The 10,599-nt window shown below is 37.5% G+C and overlaps 1 long non-coding RNA gene across 1 annotated transcript; it reads left to right on the forward strand.

Moving 5' to 3' along the window:
* Window positions 1-5: 5 nt before the first annotated feature.
* On the forward strand, window positions 6-10,165 carry LOC119799238. The gene is made up of 3 exons (XR_005282827.1): window positions 6-128; window positions 9,313-9,627; window positions 9,702-10,165. It is a non-coding gene; the product is annotated as an uncharacterized LOC119799238 (long non-coding RNA).
* The last annotated feature ends 434 nt before the right edge of the window (window positions 10,166-10,599 follow it).

Raw genomic sequence — 10,599 nt, forward strand, 5'->3', positions numbered from 1 at the left:
ACTCACTGCGCTGCTATGTGTGACCATGACTACCTCAGATCTGTTTAGGCTTATTAATAAACACTGGATTTGGAGAAAGAGAACCAGCAGCAGGCTATTTTAACCTGACGGCTGTAAAGAATGATCAGGTTAGTTATTTTGTTTGTGGTTTGGTGGCTGTGTATGTGGATACATCTGAGAAACCGGGGTGGATTTCTAATAAAAGAACATTAGTCCAAGATTCCAGTCATACCTCGTCATTATCGAGGAGTCTTTAAATAGCTGCCTGCACTTTTTTGAAAACAGTACTTCTCATGGGAGGATCGGTTTCCAGCTAAACTTCTGACCTTAATAATTCATCAGAGGAGAAGCTGTGTGGAAAATTATCCGTTGAGATGATGCAGAAGGGGACAAGATCATGATGGTAATCTGTGTTACAATATGGATGTACAGGTAGATCTAAATCAATTGGACTATTACTGAATCGAGACTTTATTTTAGTAACTGAATTTAAAAACAGGGATGTTTGTTACACAGTAATTAGGTCATTTTAAGAAAGAGCTGAAATCCAGTATTTGGGGAGTGCTGGCCTAGTGGGTCAGAGCAGTGCACTTGTGCTCTGAGAAGGTTGCAAGTACCCGGTTTAATCCCTACAAGCTTGCACTCTGGGTCCCTGAGCAAGTCCTTAACCCCACACTGCTCACCGGGCGCCACACAATAGCAGCCTGTTACTCCCCAATCGGATGGGTTAAAATGCAGAGAATGAATTTCCCCATTGTGGGACAATAAAAGGAATTCCTTTTTTAAATGTTATTTAGTTCATTAAAATGATGTACAAAATATTGGAAAATTAAACTTTGAAAACAAATGTACAACTGCAGAAATGAATACAAGATGATGGGACAAACTACTGTCCTCAAACGACCATTGCAAAAAAAGATGGCTGTTAACAGCCAATATTTAAGCATATGGATGGAAAGTCGAATGGAAGGAAAACAACATTAGACATGCACTATAAAGGATGGTTGTCATGCAAGAAATTTTTTAGATAAATCTAATCTTGCATTCTATAAAAAAAAGAAAAATCAAGGTCCTGGAGTCTGGAGTGAGAGAGATTCACAAAAGTTTTCTGAAGTCCAGTATCATTCCTTATTCAGTAAGATTTGGTAAGCTTTTTATCTGCTAATCTTTATCCGCTGTGTATTTATTTTAAATCCAATGTCAATACAGCCATCAACCAGGAAAGTTTAGAGCACATCACAGGAGCCAAAGGCTTCTGGCCTCCATTAACGCCTCAGTAGTACCACAGGAACAGGAAGATTGCATCTAAAACACATTGATACTGTAATACATGCAGTTACTGAGTACTGAAATGAATCACAGTATAACATGTTTTTTAAAAAAAAAACTTAAGTTGAATTGTGGCTCAGACTGTTGATTAAAGGATTTAGGTTATGCATTCAAAGACCACTAGATGGCATAGCAGCATAAATGTTAGCCACATAAATGCTGCACGAATAAAATGGATGAATTTATAATCTTCAAAAACATTCACTACCTCTAACATTTACCAAACTCTTTACTGTAAAGCAAATTCCAACACTGAAAGGTAAGTATTTGCTTTCCACAAATAGGCAGAGACTCACCTCACTCCAGTAATGATTCACTTAGTCTTTCCTAATAGATAAGCTTTATCTGCAGTCAATAGCCTGTAAATAAATTGCACTTATGTTTTTCAAATGAATGCTCAATGCTTTTATGAAAATATCCTGGTAATTGTGGGCCCAAGACAAGATGTAATGGTGATTCAACTCTTTTGCCCGAATCACCTTGGTGATTTAGTAAGACTGTAATTTATGTGACAAAATGGCCAATGCGTCAGCGGTGTAATGATTCACACCCACAGAGCTACTGGGATTCAGGGATTTTTGGAGTCTCTCTGTCATGTAATTGTAACAGTCAAAGTTCTTAGTTTAATTTTGACTCCTTCATTTCTTGTTCTGAGAATTTAAGGAGTGAATGTGGGTGTGTGTTCCAATGAAAGGGAAAACCTCGGGTATAAGGGGGTGCTGCGGTTCAGGACTTAGTGTCCCACTGACATACACCATATGCTGGACTTTCTTTTGGACTGCTCTGGTACTTTCTGCTCCAATGTACAGTATTGTCCAAACTCTCCTGAGCATCCTGTCAGTGTGTCCTCCTCCACCACCTTCTGCTGCTCTTCTCCTCCCAGCCTTCTGCAATCCCACAAACACCAGTTACACATTGATGTACTCGTTTTGTTTGTGTTTTTACAAAGATGGGAAACATAAAAGCTGACCATTTTAGAATTTCAAAGCTTTTCTACATTGTGCAGATGGCAGTTTATTGGCTCAGACTCTGTCTTTCTACGGAGGACCACCTATGGAGGTCATAATACTTTGTATCAGTGACTGAAATCAGAGCTTACAAGAGATACATTTTTTGATTTTGGACCCCCAGAGCAACACACAGCATTTTTCTTAAGACACATTGATATCAATCAGGTTTCTTTTCAGATATCGCAATAATGCTTTTCCAAAAATAGTTTGTTGCTTAAACTCTAATGGGTGGACTGTTCAAATGGGTGGAGGACTTTTGCTTTTATGTTTTATCTAAATTACACATTTCCAGCACAATCATTTTATAAGACTAATTGTTTCTGCAAAAATATTCATTTTCATTCCTGGTAACTAGCACAACAAATATTTTAGTTAGCATCCTTTTTTATTATCTTTACTCAGAATCTTTCTTGAATGCTTGAAAGCATTTCTCACAAAGGTTGCTTCAAAGCACAAAGGTCCTTTGTTACTAGAGAGCGATTTCTTACCATATTTTCCCCTGTAAAAAGATTAAAAAGGAATGAAAGAAATCCCACAGAAATAATTGGGATCCAATGTTTTAGCCTGATGTTTGGACAAAATGTAGCTCAAAAGCAGGTAGTTTGAAACAAACGAATGATTTAAGTAGTGTTGCACCGATAGCGATACCAGTATCGGACAGGGCCCCGACCCAGCAAATGTTGGTATTGGTATTGGCGAGTATCAACAAATAGGGCACCGATACCATTTTGAGAGCCAAAAGTTTATTCAGCTATTGTCACCCATTCCAGGTAGGCAATAAAGCTGGATTCACTTTTTATTAGTCTTTTTCCTGCTTGACAAAGGTAGGCAGCAGCTTGACAAAGCCATGATGGCAATTATTTTACGTCCAAGTAGTATGCAGTTCTTCATATATATACACACACATCAATTTCAAACAGATGGTATTGGTATCGGTCAATACTGCACAGCCAGGTATCGGGTATCGGCATTGGGGCCAAAAAATGGCATCGACGCAACACTAGATTTAAGGATAGAACAAGATTCTGCTAAACTTGCTTTTGACAAACTATTTGATTTAGGTGCTGCTTTTTTTTAAAAGCTTGAAATCCAAAGAAGTATAGGAAATTTATATTTGAGAACATTCTATTCACTGTGGGGGTCCCCCAAGGCTCTGTACTAGGCCCTGCTTTTCAGCCCTTAACTGTTAAACAGGATTTTGTGTTTTTAATTTCATCTTAATAATTCGTTTTTTTGGTGTTGTGTATTACACCTGCATAGATAAGGACTGTCCATTCATCTGTCTATTCTCTATAGCCGTTTTCCCATTGAAAACCAGGGTATTTCAGGGTTGACCCTCTAATAATCGGCTTTTGGGCCTTTACCGATTTTTTTGCAACCCCCCTCCTGCTGGCAAGCTTCTGTGCCACTGTCTCCCACCACAATGTGTCCGATGATGACATCACACTGGGTGAGCGTTGATGATGTAGAAAGTGCAACGGAAATCTGGGAAATAAATAATGGAATGCAACATGGTCAGGAGCCAGTGCGTAGTCAGTAGTCTTCATTATTTCGTTCAGTCACCTGTCCGAGTCCCTCTCAGTAGTGCTGCCACATGTTTATCAACTGTAAGCAGATTTGTTTCAGCTTGTTAGATCACAAGTGACTGGCGTGTGGTGTTGAAAGCGGTACCTTGCTAATGATGTCACGTAATTTCCCACAGCATGCTGATCAAAGGGAATTTGAATGCAGTTGCCGAGTCTTTTGACCCTTTTAGACACACATCAGTGAGATGTTCTCTCTGCCACTAAAAGCCAATTGTTCCCGGGTTTGAACAGGTTTTTTCAGCCAGTGGGAAACAGGCATATGTCTACTCATCTTTGTAGGGTTGCAGGGCATCTTGTGATCATCTTAAGTCATCATTGTGCAAGAGGCAATAACCAGACTGCTTAACAATAACTTATACAAAATAATATAACATTCAGCAAAATCAATACTCCATTATAAACACCATTCTTGTTAGCAATATTGCCAATATTTGGAACTTGCTGGAAATATACTAATTATACATATGTTTCTTTTTCCTTTTTCCTAAAGTAAAGTTAGAAAGGCTAGTAATGCTCTGAGAAAACAACTTCCAGGATAAAACAAGAAGTCACAATAATAAAACAAAATTTTTGAAGAAAAGATCTACTGTAGCTGGACTGGATTTTAAAATAAAATGCAATTAACATTTCTTGTTGATATATATCTATATTAATGGCAGTCCCTTTAGAAGACATTACCATCAACCAATAATCACCTTATGTCATCTACCCTCATTGATGTTGAGAGGTATAATCAATCATACGGCCATACTTTTCTGCAGCCAAGAGTAACATAATGACAGAGAGCTTATCTGGTGTTTACTTAGAGATGGGTGTTTCTGTTTCATAATTGTCAACAGCAGTCTTTGTTCTGTTATTATGGTCCCTTTGTTTGGACATGTCGCCTGTAGGGATCTAACAGAATTACTTCTTAATTTGCTAAAAGTGTGCCATCTCATCTTTCAGAGCATTATTCACTTGCCGGTTTGTTCCAGCTGTTGCATTTAAAAGCTTCCATTCTGCTTAGAAGGCTATTTCATTTTTAAACTTAGTGGAATTTCTAACATTTCTGTTTCCCCCTAATCCAAAGATGTTAAGACACTGACCTAGTTTATCCCACAAATTTTTTGTGGCAATCTCATTGCTTCATTATAAAAAAAATTTGGTGTTTCGCAATCACAGCCACTTCCCACAAAAAGACAGCTGATGAAAAAGTTGATAACAAGAAAGAATAAGATTAAATCACCTTTGTTCACTCATGAGAGACAGGCAATAAATCAAACCTTTATAAGTCTAAGATGTTTGAGGTACCAAGAATCAGAGTACAAGGAAGTTTGATGGACTTTTCTTGGCATATTTAGCAACACTGCAGAAAAATCAGCAATAGGAATACTAATGGCTGATATAGCATACTATAGTAACCCACCAAAATAATTTTTTACAGCTACAGTATAATTTAGAGCTGCTATCTACATTTATGGTAACATTGCAATGGCAATGTACACTGTTTGTATAAGATATAGAGACACTCATCAAATTAACTCTGAGTTTACAAAACCTGGGAAAATGCAGGGAAACTAAGCATTTTCTGTTTCACAAAGAGAGTTTATTCAACCTCTGTGTCTGTAACCATAGTAACATTATCCCTAAAGCTAACCTGGTTGGGTGCAGGTTTTCCTGAATAAACTTAGCATCCTCTTTCTCTGACCTCCTTAAAGCTAATATGTCAGGAGAGTTAGTCGTACTTTTATGTGAACAACAAAAAGAAAATGAGTCACTAGATTCATTAGACATATTATGTGTTAAAAACAAAAACATAGCAAGTCCTTTTGATTAAAGAATGAGTGGTATCAATTCCCAGAGAATTAAATACTTATAGGTAGAGGGCTCTCAGGCCACATATAAATGTCCTTTTTATTTAGAAAGTTATGTTTATAAGCACTACTGTTTCACCTCACAATCCTTCACATACATCCAGGACCTTAACCTTCCTCACATTAACAACATTACACAAAGTTCTTTAACAGGTACAGTATTTGTAAAAACTAGATATAGTTGCAGCACATTAATTGTTGTGATAACAAAATTATAAAAAAAAAAAACAACTGCACAGATATTTAGTATTTACTATGTGATGGAAGACAGAATAAAAATGAAGAAGAACCACATGAGATGATGCACAGGTCCTACCGGATAGAACAACGTTTTAGACTTCATCTTCACCGGCTACCAGTTTAGCTTCTATTCCATGAGATTACATTGATCCACTGCCATTCAACCAGTAAACATTTTCCCCTCAATAATGTCATTTATATATGTATGTATATGTATTTTATAGGTCATTTATATATGTATTAGTTTGTCTGAATATGTATTTCTGTGAAATACATATTATATATGTGAAATACAATTTTTCCTGATCAAATGAACATTTCAAACAAAATGATATTCCTCATATCTAAATTAAAACATTCAACATTTGCTTTATTTTGAAGAAATTGAAATACATATCACTGTAATACAAACTCAGAAATGTAAAAATTGACGAGCTAGATACAAATACACATATGGGATTTATACATGCATAGGACAAGACACACACAGCACGAATTATGCAGGCACAAAAAAATTCACACACATACAGAACAAGATCCACACACATGGCATGATTCACGCAAGCATAGAGGATTCACACATGCAGAGCACATTTGCCATAGTATTGCTGGTCCAAAAACATTATACATATTATAAGTTAAATTACAATGTACCAGTGGTCTTTAAACTTCACTGCGTTTGTGTGTGGATTTTCGAGACCCTCCTGACGTCTCTCGATACTCAAATGCATCTTTTTAAACAAGAGATGGTTTGCAACCAATCACAGAGCTCCCTTGTATAAGCCAATCACCAGAAACTACTGCATACAAAATGGGCACTTAAAATGTGTTAGCATTTCAAGGTATATGAGCCATAATTCTTACTCGAATTAATATTGTTTTTTGACATTCTGAAAGTAATTTTACGGTGGCAAAAATGTAATTCAGGAAAACTGTTATCACAGTTTGGTGTAGCAATGTAATTTTGACTGAGAAGAATCCAATTATAATGAAAAAATGTTTTTAGTGACAAAATGGAAAACCAAACTTTTAATGAATGTAAAAATGGCCTGCCATACTAGGGCTCATATAAATGTATGCTTTAACTCATCAGCAATCTTCTCCTATGTCATCTTCCTCTCCTTCTTTCTTTTAAAAACATTCTCCAATTTATTTTTCAAATTATTCATTAAAATCTTTAATCACAGTGATGTCTGAATTAGGAAAACCCCTCTTGCTCATTGTCATTGTGACTCATTGAATCAGGGCTTTAAGCACGTGCTTAACTCTGGGTCGACCTACTCAGAGTTAATTAAACTAACTCACTCAGCTGTTGTTAAACTGAAAAAATTCAGAGTTTTCAATCTTAGGCTAGATCAATTCAGAGTTGAGTCAGAGTTTTTCAAACCTGCTTTGTGAAATTAACCTGTGGAAGAAAGTTCTAAAACCACCACCATGTCACTCCCTTGGGAAAAACCAAAAGAGTTGAAGCACAAACACCTCTTAGTTGTTGACCAACTCCACAAACGTGTTTACTTAAGGAATAGCACGTTTAAAGGCAAGCATCCCAGTAGTTTTGGCAATCTATTGAAATGGAGGTGCTGGGGAGATATTCCTAATGAAGATATCCAGACTGAATTCAAAAAGTTTTTTTTTAGTTGACTCTTCAAGACATGGAATAATCTGGATCTTGTATTTAATTCTTTTTTTTAGCTGTCCTTCTTATGCAGCCAATCCCTCATGCTGTCGCCACAAATTCTCCCTTCAGTCGCCTCAAATCTAAATATATAAAGCTGAAGTTGTTAGTTTAGTGACTCATCATCTAGCGTACAAGCTGACGTGTCCACATCAGCTTCCAGTCTTGGAAATAATTGCAATTTTGTCGATAAGATACTTAATGACGTGCTGTAAATAGTACTTATAAAGCACAACATTACTGTCTTTGACAAAGTGAGATCAATGACATTCGAAAAGTTGGCAAAAAAGTTCTGAAAAACCTCAGACCTTGACTTTACCGACACTCTTATTTAAACGTGGTTTCACTGCTCTGTTTTTAACTCCCTTAATGAGATGGTGTGTGAGTTCCAGCCCCTAGTTTTCATTTTAAAGAAACGACAAAGATCACCTCAGGCTTCCTGATTGTGACATCAGTGGGTGACCCACAGCAGAGAGTGAAAACAGATTGTTAGAAAGGGGAAAATTGGAGAGACTGAGGCAGACAGAGAGAGGGGCAGTTTGAGTGGGAGTGTTGGAAAGCAGTGGCGTTGTTTTTGTCCTGCCCCAAACAGTCCCGTGGCGACCACACCCTCTCAGAAATTCCTGCTGCAAAAATAGTTTTAGCTGGGTTTTTAGAAAAACGTGTTAAGCTAGATGACTGACTTTTTTTCACAAGAAAAGGCCCAATAATGAAAAATGCTTTTTCTTAAGAAAACATTTTAAAAAGTTCAAGGGGTAAGTTTAAAACATACTCTCCGGATCCAAAGTCACTTTCAAACATTCCCCATAAATATTTCCCTTTCTTATGCTTCTAAACAGTTTTAGATTGTTAAGTGTCAACTGTAGGTGCCAAAGAGTGGTTTTTTTTCTGAATTCTAATAATGTTAAACTACATTTGGATATAAATGTATACATATTTGATTGGTTTCTGTGAAAATCAGTCTTTAAGTCTTGAACATATTTTTTGGCATTGACTGGACCGTTCTAACACGCCTCTACCTAAACCTTTCCGGTGTTGCTCTGGTTGTGTGTTTAGAGTTCATGTATTGCTGGACATGATCCTCCAGGAATGGATTGTTTATCATTTGACCCATTTTCTTCTTATCTCTGACCATTTTTCTTTTTATGCCAATGCTGTAAAAAAAATAACCATTGCACACATAACCATTAGCAGGAAGAGCAAAAACACTTAACATCCAAATGGCTTTTGGCTCACAAAATTGTATTATTTTATTTTAATGGTGTTTCTTAATGTTCTCTTACAAACCTCCAAAGCTTTCACACGTCACCTCTATGCTGAGGTTAAATTGCAAAACTCTAGACTTTACTGTCATGATCTTGGTGCTGATAACTTGCCTGATTACTCATTTCATTCACCTGCTTATCTCCGCCCAGTTCTCATTAACGCTCATCTGATCCACCTGCTTCAGCCGCTATTTAACCTGGCTGCTTCCAGTCATCAATGCCAGATTATTCAAGCTTTTGGTGACTTCTCTAGAATACCTGTGTGTTCTGATTGCCTCATCCTGACCTGTTCTACCTCTGAACTTCTGAGCCTGCCTGTCCCTGTTCTGATCTGTTTGCCTGACCTACCTTCAGGCTCCTGCTGGATTCTGTCTGGTAACCAAACCTGGAACTGATTGCTGACACCGACCTGGATTCCCCTTAGGAGCCTTTTTGTATCTCTGATCTCCTGGTCCTGACTCCTGAGCATGTTCTCAACACCGGCTTTTGCTTCGTCCTCTGGATTATGCTGCTGTCCTTCCTCTGTTCGGTTCTGATCTCCTGCCTGTCCTCCAACCTCCAGGACTCAAGCGTCTCGGACTCTCTGTGAATGGCTAGCTGCGTCTCGTTGGCAGCCAACCAGCTGGAACTAACCTTGTCCTTTGGGCACAGACTGAAATATAAGACCAGGTTAGGGACTCACGCGTTCTATAACATCCTCCACCAAAAAGACGTGGTCACAAACCTGTCATGTCTTCCTTCAGAGGTTCCTGCCTTAGACACCAACACTGTTCTCTACAGTTCTGTCTTAAATAAACATCTTGTGAAACCCAACAGCCCCTTCACCTTCAAAGCTGGGTCCTTTTGTTCTGAGCCTTACATTTATATAAATCAGTGAATATGCCAATAGAATTCATTGATATACATTAAGTGTTTTGTGAGAAACAAATTATGCATAAGTACACTAAAGTAAATCTTCAGGTGGTTTGAATGTTTTTTAAGGTTACTGAAACAGATTGCCAAACTGCTATTTGTGATGACTGTGCAGGACCGGAGGGAGAGTTTACAAGCAGGTTTAGAAAAAACAAATATTGGTATTGGCTTGTTGAACTGTAAAATATTAGCTTATCAGATATCAGTCAAAATTGTAACGGTTTTGGTTCTGTTTAAGTTTTCCATTTAACTTTGGTCCATGTTTCTCTTTGTTTTCTAGTTTTATTGGTTTAATTCCTATTTTGTGGTGTTTATTGGATGTATTTGAGTTTTTACGTATTTCTTTTTTGCGCTCTTGTGTCAGTCTCCTTCTCCTAGCCCCCTTCTAGACTCCTCTGTTTATACCTGCTCCCTATCTGCTGACTAGCCTTGTCTTTGTTTCTCTCTCCTATATATGCCCATCCTTGCTCAGTCATTGTTGCTGTTTTGTTGTAATTTCTTTGACCCCCTTGTTGTGAGTATTCCTTCTGGGTTAACTAAATCTACAAGAAACCACTTGAGCTTTAGTGTCTACATTTGGGTCCTTTCAAACCTCTACCCCACCGTGACAAAAATTACAGTATCGTGCCGACCTTATTTTAATTTAGGGTAACCGAAAGAAGAGGGGCTGAAAAACACTTTAAATTGTCTGTAAATTAACATTTATCCATTAATATATTGTCAGAATTT

The sequence above is a fragment of the Cyprinodon tularosa genome, unplaced genomic scaffold, assembly GCF_016077235.1.
Source record: "Cyprinodon tularosa strain WSP-4 unplaced genomic scaffold, ASM1607723v1 ctg655, whole genome shotgun sequence".
Classification (NCBI taxonomy): Eukaryota; Metazoa; Chordata; class Actinopteri; order Cyprinodontiformes; family Cyprinodontidae; genus Cyprinodon; species Cyprinodon tularosa.